Source organism: Lepeophtheirus salmonis, chromosome 8 (assembly GCF_016086655.4).
Source record: "Lepeophtheirus salmonis chromosome 8, UVic_Lsal_1.4, whole genome shotgun sequence".
In the NCBI taxonomy this organism is placed as follows: domain Eukaryota; kingdom Metazoa; phylum Arthropoda; class Copepoda; order Siphonostomatoida; family Caligidae; genus Lepeophtheirus; species Lepeophtheirus salmonis.
The window spans coordinates 28,528,706-28,549,276 of record NC_052138.2 but is presented as its reverse complement, the minus strand read 5'-3'; the positions used below and the strand labels follow the sequence as shown (position 1 = coordinate 28,549,276).

Here is a 20,571-nt window from a genome sequence, read left to right as displayed (position 1 = left end):
ACCCCTTTACTATTACAAAGTTACTTATTGAAAAAATTCCAATAATGAATGTATTATTTAATGAGAGCAAATTAATAACTTTAAACTATATGGAAGATTTTAAAGGAACACAGTTGTGTAATGAGTAATTACTTATACGACAATATTTACATAATCATTAGCATCAGGATTGGAGTATTGATTATTAGTCTCATGTGTTTACTAGGTGCATTCAAGTGTTCGGTATGATGTCAACGAAATAAATTTAAAGAATGTGTTAAATTATATTGTTTAAGGACAGAGTATTCTAGTTCATCAATAAATTCTTAAACTTTAAGAAAATAAATTTATAGAGTAAAGAGGAATGTACTGAATTATATTTAATATTTATAATAAGATTTTCTTCATGAAATAATAACAATTATAATTATTATACATGTATTATTAAAACTGTAGTGTATCCTATCACAATATCAGTTCACCAACTCTCTATAGACTATTAAGAATGATGTGAGTCAAAATAAGTACAAATAGCCAGGCAATGAAATGGGTTGACTTGAAGAACACTCCAGTCTATTATAAATAATAAATATTTTATTTATCTAACAAATAATTCATAAACGAAACCCACACAACGTTACGAAATATACGGAAATATTACGATTTTAACGCAATTTCTCCTTGCCTCCCCTCCCAAGCAACGACCAAAATACGCATATTCAAGTCTTTTCTCTCCTTGATTAGTAGTAATTGGTTAGAAACACTCCTTCTGCCTTTGTTTTCTACACTAAGCGAGTCTCTGTGAGTTAATTGCTCATACAAATTAATGAGGGAGTACTCATTGATGAATCATTCATAATCAGAATTTTATCAGAACGAGCCCCATGCCTTATAAATATTTACTAGATAAATTATAATATTGTTCTTATTAGGTTTTTTTCATAGTTTTAAAATGATCACTTATTAAATGGATTCTTGAGAACTAAGCAGGGTAGATAATATATGTTTTTGGTTTATTTAACTTATAGTATTATAATTTAATATTTTTATACCTAGATAATAGACCTTGGCAACCATTCAGTCGCTATTCTATTTATACGAAATATCAATATGTCACACGAGAGTCACTTGATGAACTTGAAAAATCGATACTTGAAACAATATGAGAGAATAAATACCCCTCAACTTAAAAATTCATTTCTTTCATCCAACTATACAAAAATAAAATATTGACTTCTATCCAGATTCCTCTACATAACACCTTTCTTCTAGATCATATTCAAAGAAATACAACAAATATTGTGATGGAGAATATCAATGGTAAGACTGACACAGATACTGAGTTCCAGGGAATGAACATTTAAGAAACTAGATCCCTCTCCTCGGTTAAAGAAACTTAATTCTTTGAGGAGATACTAGATGAATCACCTGAATTGGTGATGTACCAGGATGAATATCAATACATAGATAAACCAAGCTTACACAAAGGATTTGCAGAAGTTCCGATTTCCATTCAAAAACAAGATCCTACTCTACTTCAAAAGGTATGCAATAATAATTAAATTGAGGTTTTTTTTTAATTTTAAGCATTTTCTTTCTTTTTCAGTTTTAAGTTCAGTATTAAGGACAAACAAAAAATAGACAATTTGATTCTAATTTTCCAAAATCCCCGAAAAAGATCCACTTGATAAATTTATTAAGCTTATTGACTATTACCGGTCGTATGTCAGTTTATTCATCTATGATAAATTTAGCATTATTGAAGAGTGATGGAAGTTTGCCAAATCTGTTCCCATTAGAAAGTAATAGTCGAAATATTTGCATATCTGGATTTGGAGACGCTGCATTGAAGACATTGTCCAAATTAAGCTTAGGGCAATCCCAACTTGAAGAAGTTGAAAGCATTGATTCCAAGTATAAAATTTATAACAAAAAGCCACTCATTACTCCAATTGCTTATCCAAAATCTCGAATAAAATGGAGTAGAGTTAAAACTTTTGTGTCTTCAACTTTTTTGGATATGTTTGGTAAAAGAAACTTATTAAACTATTGTGTATTTCCAAAACTTAGGCGTAGATGTCGGAACATTCATGTGGAAAGAAAACCTCTAAATTGAAGATGGAGCCATCCTGAGGATCAAAGTCTAGAAATATGTATGACAAGGTATGATACTTAGAACGTATTCAAGAGTCAGATGTATTTATCTGGTTTTTTTTGGTGAGAGATATGGGTAAAACCAAGACACTCACTAACAATTGACAAACAATTCTTATTTGAGAATGAAGTTGTTACTGAAAGACTTAAGAAAAATTCTATATCTATTACAGAATTGGAAATAAGACTGAGGGTGTGGTAAAGAGCTCATTTTTATTTTGGAGATCCTATAACTCTGAGTTTGATTAAGTTGGAAAATGACATCTCACAAGTTCTTGAGTCAGTTAATTCAGAAAAGAATGGGTCTTTAAACCAACTTAAGGAAGACATAAGAAATTCAGGTTGTCCACTTTATGAAAATTAAAGAGCTTTATCCTTAGACGTAAGAGTAGCTTAAATTCTGTTTTTTTCTCACATTGACGAAGATTTTGTGAGGACTGTTATTGACAGACTTTGGAAAGTTATATTGGACATTGTATCGAAAGAATTGGTCACTCGTATCGATTTCCTGAGTTTCTTTATATCAAAAGAGACTGAAGAGTTTATTGGAAGGACTAAAGAACTTGAAAAGATGACCGAATTCATTCTATCTCATAGAAATGAGTTCAAATGTATTAAAGTTCAGGGTAAAGGAAAAACAGTTTTTCTTTGTAAAGTGGCAAATAAAGTGGTCCAATACATCAAATGTCATCGTCATTCCATTTTTTTCTGATGGGGTATGGATTCTTTTTGTATCATAGAGTATTTGGAGCATCAAATTCTGCAACTTCATTCCAAAATTAATATTGATAATTACTCTAAAAGCTTTAAAAATGATAGTTACTTATCCTTTATAAGAGTTGAAAAATTAATCAGTCAAATTCAAACATGTGGAAAATTAGTTTGTTGGTTGGTAACTTTTTGAAGAAAATGGGGGATAAAGTATTAAGTGAGGCTCCTCTTAATAACGTACTTCGATTAGTTGCATCCAAGAAAGAATCAGGGAATATTAAATATCTCAAAACACTATGCTCAGTTCTTGTATCCTCAAATGCCATAGTGAATGGGAATGAAAAAACAATGATTAAAGAATATATACCTGGAAATCTTCAGGATTTATATAATTTTATTCTTGAAAGAAATGATGATGATAGTCATATCCTTGAGCCAATTCTTAATATTTTATATGAATGTGAAGGACCATCATTCAATTAACTTTTGAGAACCACTCAGAATATTTAAAGAAAGACTGTTTCTTCTATATCACTTCTTAAATCTCTTAATAGACTATAAATTTTATAGAGCCCTTAATTAAAAAAAGGTTTTTCCTCAAAGATTATTTTAAAAACAGTTTCCTTAAAAACTATCTTAATGAAGATAATTATCGAAGCTTGTTGTTCATGTACTATCTGATAGAGTTTGAAGAGGATATTAAGAATTCTGATTACATTCATGCATATCTATTAAATTATCTTCTACGATTATGTATTTCTAAGGGTAATAATTTTTGAGGGATTTGTCTTTTATTTATTATTGGGCGAAAAATGGAGTTGAATCCATGCAGTATTTTTATTCTCAATGCTCAAAAATAGCTGACTAACAATTACTAAGCTTTTTGTAGACCTAATCAGAGTCCTTAGTTAACAACCCAATGCTTACCTATCAGCACGAAATAAACTCGTATTTCGTGGATGGTTTGGGGCACACGCACACACCTCTTTTTGATATGAATCATTATAGGGCTAAAGACAATTCATTATTTCTCATGCTCGAAATTTTGAATAAGGAATTATCGATGAAGCTTCCAGACATTGAAATAGTGACAAGTTTTATTGAGCTACTAATGAAGACATATGGATCTATGGGACAGATGACTGTGTCATTGTTGAACAAAAAGATGAAACTATGTTTGGTCTCTACGTTCATTTTCCTGTAACCTCCTTATCATTTGTTCTTGGGAGTGAAGTAATATTTGTTGGTCTACTAGGTGGAACAGTATCTTTCTGAGACATAAATAAAAGGATAAATATGTCTAATCATGCACAAATCCATTTGAAGCCCGTTTCTAGCATATTCTTGATGCCATTGTTTAGGATTATTGTGTCCACTGGACTTGATGGTATTTATTTATTTATTTGTATTCTCTTCAACCTTATAAAAATTTGAAATGATAGGTAAATTTTCTCACTCATTACCCATATCCTGTGGTACTCCAATCAATGAATCCTCAATTTTAGTGGAAACATGGGGAGGTGAGTTGTTGTGCATAAATATTATTGATAATGAAGTATCCAAAAAAAGGTTTTGTTGTTAATGGTGCCATATGTGATATTGCTGTCAAATCGAATGGAAAGATGTGATTTAAAAAAAAACGGTTTTTGGATTGTAGAAATAAAACACATAAAATATTCTATTATGGTGAAAACTTTATTATGAATCGAAAAAACAATCCTTTACAATTATTTCTATAAAATAATCTTTGCTGCAACTGGCCTTTAAATGGTCCATTCTTTCGTGCCAAGCATTTCGCGTTCTAGCATTGTTACCAGAATCTCACAAATAACTCGCTCAATATTTGCTTCCAATGCTTCAATCGTCGCTGGTTTATCCACATAGACTTTTGCTTTTACGTAGCCCCAAAGAAAAAAGTCTAAAGGTGTGATATCCTACGATCTTGATGGCAAAATCACCGGGCCAAAGCGTGAAATTAATTGCTCACCAAAATGATGTCCCAATAAGTCCATTGTTACGCGCGCTGTGTGGTAAGTGGCACCATCTTGTTGGAACCAAATATCGTGGAGACCATTTGCTTCAATTTGAGGTACCAAAAAGTATGTTACCATGGTGCAATATCGTTCGCCGTTGTCGATAACGTGTTGGCCGGCAGCGTCACGTGCGAGCTGTACGTGGCCTACCAGACGACAGGACACCCCAGCAAGTTGCTGCCCCTTCAAATTTTTCGATTTTTCTGCGAATTGTGGATTCTAAAGGTCGATTATGTGGACCATAAGTTGGGCATAATTTGCCAAAAGCTTCTTTCACAGAACGCTGATTTTCATAGTACAATTGAACAATTTGTACACGTTGTTTTGGCGTTTATATCTTTCCATGATTAATTGTAAAACAATACTCAGTAAAAATGACGTATGAATTTGACAAAACTCACGCGCGCCTGTCAAAAAATCCCTACTGGAAAAAACCGCTTGTTTTGAATCACAGCTGAATTTAAATTTAACGCTGAAAAAGTGCTGGAAACTTGGTTCACCTTGATTGACTCTTACAGGAAATAAATTATCATTTTTATCGGAATCTGAAATGTTAATTGGATGATGAGATGGTTGTATTCGATGTTTTGAATTTAAATTGTTTAATTCAAATTTCTATGAGTATTTTAATGATGTTGTCAATCCTCGATACCAAAACATTTTGGGGAAATACAAGATGCCAACTTTTGAAGATTATGTTGTGGTTTGTATGGATTCATATGAATGTAAAAAAGTCTTAGGTTATAATTATAGTTGGATTCGTTTTATATATAAAGTCCAAGTATCCTATTCCATTCAATTGATCAAAAAACAGGGATAACTTTGTCAGGCTTTCAAGAAAATATATTCATATTAATTAAAAATAAAAAAGGCTATAAAGTTTTAGATTTAACGAAGAACTCAGATAAATTTATGATTTGGGAGAGATCACATATGTCTCACCTGACTTTGAATATATAAATTTCACCGTTCCAATATCAAGAGCCAAAGGAATATTCATCTATCCAAGAAAAGAAAACAAGTTTGACGTATATCAAATATCGTAAGAGTCTCTTAATAAAGTAAGCAAGAGCCGAAGAATGGACTCAGAGATAAAAACTTACACCCCAATATTGACTTCTGAGAAGTACTTTTGTCCATACTATAATTTCAGCTCGAATGTAACATTTATTGGGTTATAATAATGGATATATTTTATTGGTTGACAGATTACAAATGGCATTATGGAAATATTTTTTGGATATTAATTCATTTGAAAAAATATTTTAATGTTACAACATTTACAGTTACACCATAATTGGCTTAGTATCGAAATCATTGCCAAAGAAAGGTGATAAATTCAGATGTTATGGAAGCTGTTATCAAAGTGGTCTTGTTACTTTTAGCCTTAGGTGAAATAGCAAAGGGGTTAGGGAAATGAAAAATCTGGGGTTTGACTATAAGCCAGATGGTGTTGACAAAGAGAACTTGATTTTCTATAACAGTGAACATTTTTCACAAGTATTTATTAAAGGAAGAGTTTTTTCAGATAATGTTGAATTAAAATTTGGACATTCAATATCACCGTTACTCAAGAATTGTTAAGACTACTTCTCATGACGAGGAATACTTTATTCTTTCAAATAAAATCATCAATAATATGGTTGTAAAAGGCCATGACATGCCATATAAACCTGATATATTGTCTTATGGATTTTAATCTTTAAATTATCTTGATTAAAGTTAAAAGTTTTGCACACCAGAGTCAAGATTGCAGTTGAGCATAAAAAAGAAAAGAAAATCGAAGAAAAAAATCCAATTTCTTCCATACAAAATATTCCTGGAGGGAATTATCGAAATGGGATCATTTTATCAGCTCCTCACGTTTATTTGTATGCACTCTCCCACCATGAAGCTCCCCAGAAAAATCAATTTGATATTAAAAACGAACTAGAATTTGAAATTAATTCTGTATGGAGAGACAATGATGATTCAATTATCCTCTCTTGTTTCAGCACAATAGAAGTATTTGCTATAATTTTGTATTCAAATGGATCACAAGAAAGGAAGATAATTTGGTTTAAGGATTCTAAATTGCTTTCAACAACACTCGTTTCTGAAGATATCGATTCTGAATATGAAGGCAAAAGATCTCAAATAACGAAGAAGTTATTTGAAATTCAAGGAGCAATGATGATGATGTGAATAGTTCTTCCTTCTCAAATGATAATAGTTTAAGATGCTATTACTATAATGAGCTTAAGTCTGTACGAAATAGTTTAATTAGGATTGATTGAACTCAGGGTACAAACATGACATTGTCCCTCTCAGATTTGAAAATGAAAGCAACCAGAAAGTGGATATAATGAAACTAATGAGCTCGATTCATACCCATATCTTCCAGCATTGGATTCTATCGAGCATTTCTTCCACGTGAACAAGAGTAATCTCAAGGTTATTATACGTAATGTGACATCTCAAGTTCAAATGTGTGAATCTGTTGATATTTTTGGCTCTTTTGACGGTCATCTCTTTACACAATCTGGAAGTCATTATATAAGCATTTAAGCTATAAAGATACTATTACTTCAGTGATTAAAATTGATGAGTTCACATTTACTTTTATCTCTCAAAATATGGAAACTAAAGGAATCAGACAAAATAGAGAAAATATATACATACTTGAGCAGTGTTGTATGTCAAAAATAATCACTCACTTTTAATTCTAGATTGAATCGGTGTCTGTCAAAAGTTACAAAGATGAACGGTTGATTTTCAGTGGTGAACGTGGGATATTTAACAGGACAAATGCTGCAGCACAGATTAGATCTTGCAAGAATATAGTCCAATGGACTGTCTGACTATTGTTTTCTTCAGGCAAACATTGAGAAAAATAAAAGCACAAGAATAAACTCTAGGAGGAAAATCAATGCCAACCTATTCAGAAAGGAAGGAGTATAATGGAGTATAAGAATGAGAGCAAAAGTTTTGAACTATAAATACGTGTTTCCGGGCCTTTGTTAGGTCAACCTTTCTCCAATAAAGTTCATCTGACAAGGTGGATGTGTGTGTGTCTGAGGAGTGTCTTCAATAGTTCAATACCGAAGAAAAATTCGTGACTAAAGATGCTATTTTGCAGAAAAGTTGCTGTTGAATTCCACAATGTATTTTATCTTTTCTCATTATTATGAGGGTCTTCATGATTCTGACTATCTCTAGAGATACAACGTGTACGGTATTGTAGCAGAGACTCAAGTGTGTGGCAGACTGATTGTTCAGGGTCATAATCTCGGCAAGCTCCTAATCTTCACTTGTTATCTTCACCAACTTGACCTCTTTGGTGACCCTCCAATGAAGTTGTATAAAATTTGCACTGTCCCATTGTATTTCTCAACAGGGTTATCTCTGAGAGAAAATCTTTAACTACAAGGTTGAGGACATGGGCATAGCAGTGGATGTATACACAAGGGGGGTTTCCTTCCACCAGGCGGCGATACCCTGTTTGATGCTGGATATGTTGAAGGCGCCGTCCGCGGCCAGGGAGACAGTGGGATCAGGGTTAAGGCTGAGATCCTTGACAGCCTTGTATAGCTTCTCAAATAAATATTTTCCAGCTGTCTGGGTAACTTTTACAAACTTGAGAAAGCTCTTTTGATGCCTTCACTCGTCATATATCCCAGTGACAGACTGAACTTCTCCGTGTTTGACATATCTGATGTCTCATCAACAATCCTAGAGAACCATTAGTCATCATTGCCAGCACACACCTTGACATCTTCAATTATATTCTCCGTCACTTTGGATGTTATAATCTCTATCAGCTTATTTTGGATGTCAGCTGAAATCCACTTGGCAAAACCTTCCCCAGCTGAACCAAATTTTTGACCTTGGCATCCAGATTATCTTTGAGAATCAAATTGTCGTGTGAACGCAGGGACAAAAGCTCAATGAAGTTTCCTCAATTGTTTTAATTAGGTTCCGTCAACTTTTCTCTTTTTTCAGAATCACCGCGAAAAGCCAATCCCTACCTTGCGAGGAGCCCTACAATTTGGAAAATATGCCTCAAATAAGCGACTTCCGGAGCATATTGAGACTGAACCTGGCCGAGAACTGAGGTATTCCTTCTCTTTGATGTGAGAAAATATATCCACTTTTCTATCGACAGTTTGAGTTTATTGTTGCTTGAATGAACTTTCAACGAGGAACTGTTTTTCCATGTTTCCAACTCAAGTTCCCATGATTGGAAATAGAAAATTTGGAACGGGCGAAACACTTGACGGACTTTTCAACCTCGTCAAATTCTAGGCATGGGAACTTACGGAACCAGTCATATTGAAAGTTTCTGGAGTATTTATCATCTATCTGATGACTGTATGTTTGTAACTTGGGCTATAGATGATGATCCTCCTTGACTTTAAGGACAGTTTCCCGCTCATTTTCCACTCTAGTTCTGTTCTGGATGTACTTCCGCTGTGGCCCGCTTGGTAAGTATCGGGTGAACCAGCTGGCTCGTCAAGACGTCGGGGTACTCCTGGCCGCCGTCTGCAAACTCCATCTCCTTAGTTTTGCTCTTCTCACCTCCCTGGTCATTTCGCTAGTTTCAGAGTCCTCTGCAGAGGAAATATTGTTGTTGATAACTAAAGAGAGCTGCTTGGGAGAGAAATTGGGCCCAATATCGAGAATAAGAAGGCTTATTACAGCAGAAATACGCCAATTAGGGTAAGTTGGTGAGTCCCCATTATTTTCTGTGTTTGCAGCAACTTCCTCTTTTGCAGAAACGGACTGTTCAGATTTTGGTTCAGGCAGTGAAGCTTCAACTGGAGCAGGGTCATCTGGACAGGAGGAAGCAGTGACTGAGGATGAAAACAAAGACGCACACAGCATTTTTCGTATGGATTTAGTAAAAAAAACGATTTATTTTTATGAAAAATACACGAATTATATATACAAAGGTTCTATCATTTCTATTTATAAAATGACAGGCAATATTTGAAAGAGATATTACGGTCAATTATAGGATTTGAATTCAAATTTCTGGGGTGAATTGAGAAACGTGAGAGTGTTAACTGTAGTTTAAAAACTCCGTTTTATCTATCTGACTTAATTTGGCCCCAATATTGTGTTAGACGTATAATTTATTAATTTCCTAATTCTATACATGAGGTAGTGAATTTTGGCTACTTTAAGTACAATTTGCGGTGCTTTCAAAGGATTAATCAGATTCATTTTTTTCATTGAAAGGAACTAATTATTTTTTGGAAAATGTATTTCATGTTCAATTTTGTGAAAAACTATTCTAGATTCCTTTTGGGTTGACATGCTAGAAATATGTAATTTTAGTACAATGACTCAGTACTATTAAGAGTTGTCATAAGTTAGTTCTATATAATAGATTTTAATAAATAATTATGACTTAATTCATCTATATTTACATATGGGATTGGTGGACGGTTGCGTTGGGTTTTTTGGTCCTCTGAAACGAACAAAGCGTAATACTGACGTACGGCGATGTACTTGAGTATCCTTTTCTACCTCCCCAATTATTAATTACTAGCATTCATCAAGGGGAAAAAAGTATAATTTACCGTAACTTTGGACCAAATTTAGATAAATAACTCAATTTGATTTTAGGAGGAGGTTTTGTGCTTTACCCAGATCCCAATCTACTATTTCATATGGGATAATCTAATTTTTTTTTGTTTTTAAGCAAAAATAATTTTCCTTTATACTGTTCCCCAGGCAACGGATAAACTATATTGTCATTTGTTAGCTTCTTAAACTCTAGAAGCCTTCTTCAAAAAATATTGTTTTAAGCAAAGACTTCTTATACATATCTCTCGACTAGACATGAAAAAAAAACGTGTTTTATAGGAATACATGATATGAATTGTGTTTAAAGCAAAATTAGTTCATAGATTTATTTATTTTAAACTTTATAGATAAATAATAAATTAAGCAAAAATAATTTTAACAAATAATTTTTATTAACTAATATAACAAGTATATAATAATATTAAAATTTAGAAAAAAAGGTCCATTAATTATTTAGATCGTTTATTCAATTTAGATATTGTATTAATTGAGATGCAGTTTACCTGAACGTTTTTGTCACGAACAAATAATACAATTTTGATTAGAAATAAAAGTTTTCATTGTTTCATATTGAGAACTGTTGTTGATATTTTTTGAAAAAGAAATATGAAAATGAATGTTTTTCTCCACAAAACTGGTCTGATAAGAAACAACAGTTCATATCTTCCATTTTTCTCAAGATAAATAGTTGAGAAAAACATCCAATGATTTATAGAATGAAAGAAATAATAATGACGTTGGATTGTCATTAAATGTTTCCATGTATAATTTTATGTCATAGCGTAGCTATACATTTGTAATTCCGTTCTACCCAAGCTATTTTAGAAACAAACACCAAAACTTTTCGATAAGAATCTGGTCACCCTGAATTTCATTTCCTCTACGACATGTGTTCCTTCCTTATACTTCTTCTCTTTCTGTTTCTACCCTTTAAGAGTCAAGACGTATAAATGTAAATAGTTAAGTAAAAATTAATAAACATCAGTTAAAAGTCCGTAGAAATAACTGATGCATTGGTCAAAACACACTATCATCCTTTATGCATGACGTCACAATTCTTATTACCTTCAGTGGAGAAGTTTGCCAGGCACGGCTCGGCAACACACTCAAAATCTGACACAAAATTCAAATCCTTTATAGATTAATTTGATAAATTAACAGAGTCTGTCGATTCCTACACGTGCTGGTGTAACCTTGGCAAATCGATTAACCTTGGTTTTCAAGGGTTTTTTGAGAAGCAGGGGCTTATGAATAAGTGACACTTCAATAAAGTTAACTGCGATTTCTACCTCTGCCGATCTTTTGGATGAAGCAGCAAGTTAAATAAATTTTTTTGGAAAAATCCAAGAAATGTGATTAAGAAATGGAGTCCTTCGATGTCTCCTTAGTTGAATATCTCCCTTCTGTGGAAGACGTTTGTCACGCACGGGGCAACCTTTATGCAACGCCTGAGAAGAATGGAAAAGATTTTTATGTACTCTAGAAAAATACTTTTAGTCTCTGCCTTTAAAGAGTCCCTAAAACATCAATCCTGGAGAAGAAATCAAAAGACTCAGCCCCAAGAACCATCTTATATTTGGTCCTTAATTAATTTATAGATAAGTTGGATTCCTACCTCTGTCGATCTATTAAATCAAGCAGCAAGGAAACCAAGGGGTTCATGGTATCTAAATATACCTTTTGGGTGGACAACGGCTATCATGCCTTCGAACCCTAACCCTTCCTTAGGGTCAACACTCCTCCTAAGAATTTTATGGGACCTTCAACAGGTAATGAAAGGCCTCCATGAGAAGGATACAGACCTCCTTAAGTTATTTCTCATTTAGTTATATTTTTGATTTTGAGACTTTAGATAAAGGAATTTAAATACTTTCAAATTTGGGGTTTAACCTCTTTTCTTATAACTTTTTTCAACTACTCACAGAAGCTAGGACTATGTTTACATAATTGTTGCAATTTTAACAAAAATTAAATCTATACTGAATATTTTGAATATGGTTATAAACCACAATTTTTATCTAAAGAACCTTCTTGTTCCTTAAGATAAGTTGTAGTATCTATTTAGATGGCTTAATTTTGCACGCCTCGCTCTCACCGTATTTAGCATCGATGTTACACACAATCCTTGGTTTCAAGGGCAATTTGAATACGAGTTCATGGATTCCAAAGACGCAACTAATTCATCTAGGATTGTTATGGTACTATGTGTCCATGACTCATACCTGTTTCTGAGAAGAAGGCGCAAAAAATCCCAGATCTTATCACTAAATTTCGCCATAGGAGAAGGTTGTCGGTCAAAGACATTCATCAAATAACTGTGCAAAAGATACAAGATCTTGTTGATAAATGCCACCAAAGGCGATAGTTGTCGGTCCGAGACCTTTAACAAATAATTGGGTTCACCCCATTCTTTCAGAGAAACCTTCAATTAGATTAATAAAAGGGAAATTTTGATGACCCCTTCAATCCAGAAATACAAATCTCCTCCAAGAACAGGAAATATATATTATGGTGGAAAAACTAAAAAGAGCCTGTACACCAGTGAGAAGAAATTTAAAATTTAGTTTTTATGGATGCGTTAAATTCTATACATATACATAGCTACGCTATGACATAAAATAGTAGACATTAACTAAGTCTACTGTATTAATGTCAAATTTTATTAAAAAACGTTGCTATACATTTGTCAATAGTCCCTTCCACCTTCTCTTTTGCTTAGTTGAAGTGAAGGCTATCAGTAGAAAGAGGATGATGTAAGAGAAGTAAGAGATATCGTAGAGATTGTGGGATTCATGGGGACCAGATTCTTATTGTAACGTTTTGGTGTCTGTTTCTAAAATAGCTAAGGTAGAACGGAATTACAAATGTATAATTACACTTTTACTAAAATATGACTTACATACAGTAGACTAAGTTAATGTCTACTATTTCCTTTGTTTTATCTTCATCTTTGCACCAAAAAATCTAGATCGAAGGAAAGAGAAAGAAAACATCGAAGGGATGGAGGAGGGGGGACACAATAATTGTTTAACTCTGCAATTAATAAAATTGTATATAACTACCGATAAACCAAGGTAGTATATATAATTTCATGTCATTGCTACGTTAAACAATTTGTATGATATAAAGGAGTTACGTGGTTTCCAGCAGAAAAAATCCCTCAATGTAGTAAGGGACAGCAGGAAGACCGTGATCGCGTTAGACGATTTTGTAGTTTTAATGAATTAAATACATTAATTTACCGAATTATTTATAATTTACAAAAAGTATATTTTCATTTTCGAACTGGACATATTTAGATATTCTTATAAGTAAAGTGAGATCTATAAATTAAAGACTCTTAAAAGATAATGTTTAACATATAAAAACTATAATATTAACATATATATATATATATACCTATAACCTAATTTAGGTATTAGCTCATCACCAAAATAGTAGTAATATCTTGATGTGGGATATTTTCTAGAGATGTCAATTTTGAATTGAAAATCAAAATTTTCTTAGCGTGGGAGACCCACACCCATGATTCTGAGATTAATATATCCCTGAAATTTCAAGAAAAAAAGAGGAACGTTATAAAAGTATTGGAAAGTAAACTAGTTCTCAGACCAAAATCCCTACTTAAATATTTCTACCAATGAGCTTCCTTCATTACATTTAAAGCCCACCATAGCTGTATTGGCGCTATGGGGTTTAAATGCTAGGATATTAATTCCTGCTGCTTACATCAATGATCAAAGCCAGCGACTAAAAGTGAGGGGGCTTAAAAGGCCCTTGAAAAGTATTAAATGAATATTCAGATTGGCCTCCAATAAGGGGGGTCGTGTTAGCTAAAGTGATTACATGAGAAATCGGATTTAAAAGGTCGTCATCCTCAAAATAATCTAGGGTAATACCAACACGAAGGTCATGTTAAGACGAGTTTCTCTATAATCCTAAAAGAGATATGTAGATAGACCCATCTCTATTGCAATGAATCTCAGAACCCAATAGGTGTAATCTGCTGACCTTGGCTGTAAATGCAAGTGCCAACAAGACTAGAGTATTTTTATATAAAATTTCAAAAGTAAGAGTTGCCGCCCCATATTTCTTTATAACGAAATGTCATTTGTTATAATGTCGAGCAGGTTGAGAATATCCTGCTCTCAATGTTCCTAGTAGGATGTCGGATGGACGTTGAGATCGAGGGTCTCTTAGGAGTTTGGAGCAATGACCCACATCGATTGAATCCCGTGAGAGGGAAATGAGGTCCAGGAACCATCTGGTACCCCTCCAGTGAAAAGTTATGATGATAGAAGGACGGCTAGTCGTCAAGGAGCGTAATCTAGCAATAACTTTTTGTAGAAGAGGAACCTGATGAAAGTAATAACTGGAAGGATTCCAACTCGTTGAGAAAGCGTCTATACCAATTGTATTGGGATCTTCTGACTATGAAAATAATAATCTACCAGATGGTACAGAGCGGACGCTAAGTAATCGCATTGAGAACGGAATCATGTGTTTGTGAGATCTGTGATAATGACCGGACTTTCAGTGGATCCCCAACTACAGCCCAAATATTCAATTTATTTAGAGTGTAAAAAATAACTTTTTTTATAAATTGATACTGGGGCCTATATATGAGTACATAAATGCCACGGTACAAGTTTCTAGGGGCAGAGTCGTAATCCGAAGCCTGAATATTAAAATCGTCCAGATAAATACTCCAAACGATGTTCAATTCACCTCTTAAATAAGTAATATGAGGTTTTAGTAACTCTGTAAATACGTGAAAGGTTTGACGCGAACCCAAAGCACAAAACGTTAAATTCATAGGTAATACCATTGAACTTAAAAAGAAAGAATTTCCGATAGTTTTGGTTGACAAGAAAAGAATGGTAGGAGTTTTCTAGGTCAATAGAAGACAAAAGACGTCGTTACCTTTATTGTATCACACAACCTTTCCTCCGAAAAGAAACAGAAAAAAGGCTCAAAATCATTGGGTAGTTAGCCTATGAAGTCAATCATACCAACTGCTGTGTATCTCTTATATAATCCAAGAGTATCATTTTCATATTATTTCTTCACCATTTTAATTACATATATTAAAGTCTGCAAAGTATTTTATTCGATATTGTATGATAATATTGCTGAGTAATATTTTATTAAAAGAGTAGTTATTATATTATTTCTATGAAGAAATAGACAAAATGTATTCATAGTAATAATTAAATGACCAATATATATATATTATAAAACGAAGAGGGATCAACATGGAATTGTATTCCTGTTATTTTAGAAACGGAGGATTAGTACAGAATAACTTATTACTTTGTGTATTTATAAAAAGGAATAAATTATGAAATGGCCATGACGTATCAAGGGAGAAGAGGGAATCGACAGCTGACAACAAAATACTTAGGGCATCTTGAGTTAGTGATGTAACGCAGGGAAAAAGGAATATTCACGAAACCAAGATCGTAAAGACGTACCAGTTTCCAATTTAAATTTGCTTATTACAATGAATTTATATAACATTAATAATAATTTGCCAGCCTCTATTCTTCTTGGCAATAGCAAAAATATTAGAGTATACTTCTGGATTTATTTGTAGCAGAGGTAAACATTGGTATGGCCTTGTGTTTCAGCATGCCAGCAATTTCTCGTTGAATAGCCTGATAACTCTCCTTTGTTTATGCAGGGTTATGAAAATACATGCTAAGAGGGACTTGAGAAATAAATTGGAGCATGTAACCAGATTTAACTGCATTGATAAAGAATAAGCTATTTGATGAAAGGGCCCAATTTGACTGAAAAAATGATGTTTTGCCTGCTCACGAAGAGGTTGCAATATCGTCATCAACAAATGAAATTCTGGCATCAAAAAGCCGGGTATATGAATTTGTAATAACGGTACTTTCGAATACTTCCTCCAAACGTTTAAAAATATTTAAATGTGGACATTTACCTCTTCTAGAGAATGTCTTTCTCCTGTTATAATTAGGACCTTTTCTACCCATGGAATACCTTGGGGACTTCCGTGGTTTATCAAATTTCTAAGACACTTTTAGAAGCATCTTCGGAGAGAAGAAATTTCTGTTCAACATCCGCCTTAGAAGGGTATCTCACAACGGCCGACTTAGTTGGTTCTTTAAATGAGTATAGAATTGATTTACTCCGTTGAGAAGATAGAATAGTCTCGAGCCATCTTTTGCATTTGATACGAGTCACAAATCCTTAAACCAGTATTGTAACAGGTATTTTTCCAAGAATTGATTTCTGAAGAAAAAGAAGAAGTAGAATAGATAAAAAAAATTAATCTGTCGTAACTTTCCATGCATTTATAATTTAAATAGAACTACCTTACGCCCTATCTCAATAATAAAAACTACCTCATATCAAACAATATGCCAGTAATCAAGAAAAAATGTTTTACTATTTCATAACAAGTTGGAAATAACGTAAAATACGTAGATGAAGATAAAATAAACGAACACACTGATATGGAGGGATAAATACAATTTGTTGAAAAGTTCAAAATGTAGAAGTAATTCCCTAGAAATAGTTTTCAAATGGTAAATTATTAAAAATTTGGTTCTATAAGAAAAACAAAACACATTTACATAATATGTACATTAATTCCATCAAGAGGTTATCAGTTGTATTTTGTACATACAAATATGTATCATATTTTTTAAGATATTTTTTCCTACAATGTTTCCAAGTTCCACATTTTTTAATCTCCTTCTTCAAATATTGACTGTGCAAATCACACTCTTCGCATGAAAAACACATTTTCTTTTTTTTTCAATGTGATTTAAACCCATCATTTGGATATTCATAAGAGAGTCGTTGTTTTGGATAATAATAAGTTACTTGTTCAATCAAAATAGCATACTGTGTCTGATAATAGAAAAGGAGTGGATTAAAAATTAACAAAAATAGACAACTTAATGTTGTGTAATTTTATGGATTATAATGAATTAGCCAATAATGTTGAAGGAGCATCTTTTCCCAAATAATTAGATAGTGAAGATAAAAATGATAAAGAATCTATAGATAAATTAACGGATGTAGGAGAAGAAGTGAACGTAAGAAAGAAATCTTTATATTGAGGAAAATGAATATTTATTATTTTTTTGTTGAATAAGTTCGTTTCATTTTTATAGATTTAAAAAAAAAAGTTGTTACTTTTCATTACAAGAAAGTAAAGGAACGACATTCATCTTAAGATATTTCATTCTTTCCTCCGATAAGTTTTTTTCTATAGAATATACTCTTCAGGAATCGTGAGAGGTAATTCATTGGAAAAAATTCCATGTTTTAGTAAGTTCACAGAAAGAGATTGTCAACTATCAGACCATTCTTCTACGTGTACAACTCCAGGAGAAGTAGAATTGAAGGTGAATATGTGATAGTTCTTTATTCATTTTAGAGGACAGAAATACTTAGCGAGTAATGTCACTCGTCTTCGAGGGTATAACATTGAATTTAGTGGAATATTTGAACAACAAATTCTAATAAATCTTCCACACATTCAATTTTTTGTTGATTATAATAAGATTTGGAAATTACGCAGAAGATGCGGTGTCTCGAAAACTTTTAATAATTCTCAGGAAGAAAGTGTATATAAACGTCATCCAATGCACCACAAATAACCATGTATGCTACAAAAGCCGTAATGATATAATTTTTATTCGGGCCTCTGTAAAGGAAATTAATTGTTAAAAGTAGAAGAAGACGCAGAACATCGCTGATACGCTGCAATTCAGGATATAAGAGAGATGCCCCACAATTTGAGCCTTTCTTAATAGTTTCTTAAAATTATTTGAACAAGTTGTTGATACACTCATAGAAAATGATCAGCAACGGCAACAGTATTCAATTCAACCGATTCTAAATGGTCAAGAGTTTCCATTGGAACGAAAACATGAGTATAAGATATGGAAGGTAGCTTTGAAATATAGTGTGCTATATTTGAGACATTATCAATCTCTTTCTCTTTCTTTTATCACTGCTAGTGTTAGTGATAAGCAAGTCATCATTCTTCATAAAAATAAAATGGCAAATGAGCGTCTTAATAGTAATTCTGAATTGGAATGAAAAATCTGGATCTCATTTCAAAAATAATAGTAATGCTGTACATTATAGAAAAGAAAGGGAAAACTTAGTCGTTACTCGTTACTTATAACTACAATTTCGTTACAAAGAATGGGGGACATTGCTTCACACCTTCTTCATCTTTATGTATCTCATCTTCTTTATTTGAAAAAGGTAGGTCGCTCATAGTTGAGAAGGTCAAATGGAACCACCGAAAAATTCTTGTCAAGTTGGCCGACGTGAACTATTGCCAATTATGGAGTGATTTATTGTTCTTCAGTCTCCAATCCTTGCTGAACTCTCTCTCACACAATAGGCACTTTACTTTTACACGATAAATATATGAGTCATTTCATGAACTAGTTATTACTTTATATTTATGTATTCTCTATCCAAGAATAAAATAATAACAGCTATGGGAAAAAACACATCTAGATTCAAGTAGCAACTACAAAAAGCTCTCTTCCATTATCATACTATTTACATCTATGTTGATTTGACCTATGTTATTGTATGTACTCATGTTTCTTTATTTACGAATGCCATTTTCTTTTTTCCCCCCAACACATTCCCTTCATTTTTCCAATTGTAATGATTCAGCTTTAGCCTCTAAATAAATAACTAAACAAGTAACTGAAATATTTATTTTGTAACCCCAAAATAATCAATAATTCAAGTGATATAAATCGTGCAGGGAGACATTGTCAAAAATCTTACTGCCGAAAGCCATTTTGCCGAGCAAAACTTTTCCGAATGACCTCCTTGCCAAACGGACAGTTTTCCGTTTAACATAATAAATATATTCGATCATGATTCATGCTTTAATACTATGATGTAATTATGATTCCCATTCAGATTATTCCAAACGTAAAAGATAAATGTTTAATTATTGGTCATAAATTGCAATAATTAAGTGTTCATTAATTAATAATTTATTGATTCATTTAATTATGAGGATGCTTCAAAACTTGGTTCGAACTGCAATTGGACCGTTGCATCAAAAATCATCCCCCTCCCAATAAATAAATAAATGAATTCAATGACTGAATGAGTGTCGATTGAGATTCAATGAGACTAAATACATATTCATATTTCCAGTCTAGTTTAACTTTGCTTAGTCTAACATTTTTCTCTTTTTAATTATAATAGTCTATCCAAACTGACTCACTTCACATATCTCTTAATATAGTATTCATATCTATTGTGGGACACACCTTATGAAAAAAAACACATTACTCTTTGTTTGGGTAATTATATTTGCAATAATGGAATAGAATCATTAAGGACAAAGGATTAACATATGTTAAATTACATAATTTGAGATGGCTGAACAACTTTCGATAAGATAATTTTTTTAGCAAAACAACTGTTTCCGAGTTTTAAACATTTTTATTCGATCACATATGAGTTACCCTCATTGTTAAAATCATTTTGTTTAAAAAATCTTTTTGAAAAAAAACTCTTTTATATGGATTTCAAATTTATATTAATTTGATGGTAGAGGTTACGTTATTTAAATGTTTTAATACTTAATTAAGACTATTGGCACTCAAAAATACATGAAATCTAGTTGTTTGGTGCTTTGAATGATCATTTTATTCGTTGGGTTGGAGAACTTTACATTAAAAGACAAAATCTCTTGCTCATAAGGACATAATCATTTCCAATATAAGGATTACCCTAATCTTTATAAATATAAAATAGAGTTTGTATCTGTATGTCCTTTATAGGCTAATTTTACATGAGTGCCTCTTTTTATGGTGAGGCTATGAGGCCCCTTTTTGGGGGTTGGGGGGAGGAGGTGGTGTCATATAAAGGGGCTTATTCTATTTCCAAAACTGCAAATAAAATAAAATTTGTAGAAATGTGTCTGGAAATTCGTTTACATATAAATTTGACATATAAAAATTGACGTTTAGCTGAACTTTTTTTCATCAAAAGTCAATATTCACATTTTTAAAATTTTAAAAATGCCACAAAACTATCTAGTCCCAAACTATTTTGTAAGAAGAAATGCCTCAATACTATCTAATTCCAAACT

At 32.6% G+C, this 20,571-nt stretch overlaps 1 long non-coding RNA gene and 3 pseudogenes across 1 annotated transcript; all 4 read left to right on the top strand.

Moving 5' to 3' along the window:
• The first annotated feature begins 1,418 nt into the window (after nt 1-1,418).
• LOC139906257 (telomerase protein component 1-like) lies at nt 1,419-2,155 on the top strand (annotated as a pseudogene).
• LOC139906256 (uncharacterized) lies at nt 2,051-4,472 on the top strand (annotated as a pseudogene).
• Nucleotides 4,473-5,271: 799 nt separating this feature from the next.
• Nucleotides 5,272-7,565, top strand: LOC139906255 (uncharacterized; annotated as a pseudogene).
• Nucleotides 7,566-8,329: 764 nt separating this feature from the next.
• LOC121123673 (uncharacterized) lies at nt 8,330-9,821 on the top strand. The gene is made up of 3 exons (XR_005866062.2): nt 8,330-9,227; nt 9,281-9,575; nt 9,632-9,821. It is a non-coding gene; the product is annotated as an uncharacterized lncRNA (long non-coding RNA).
• The last annotated feature ends 10,750 nt before the right edge of the window (nt 9,822-20,571 follow it).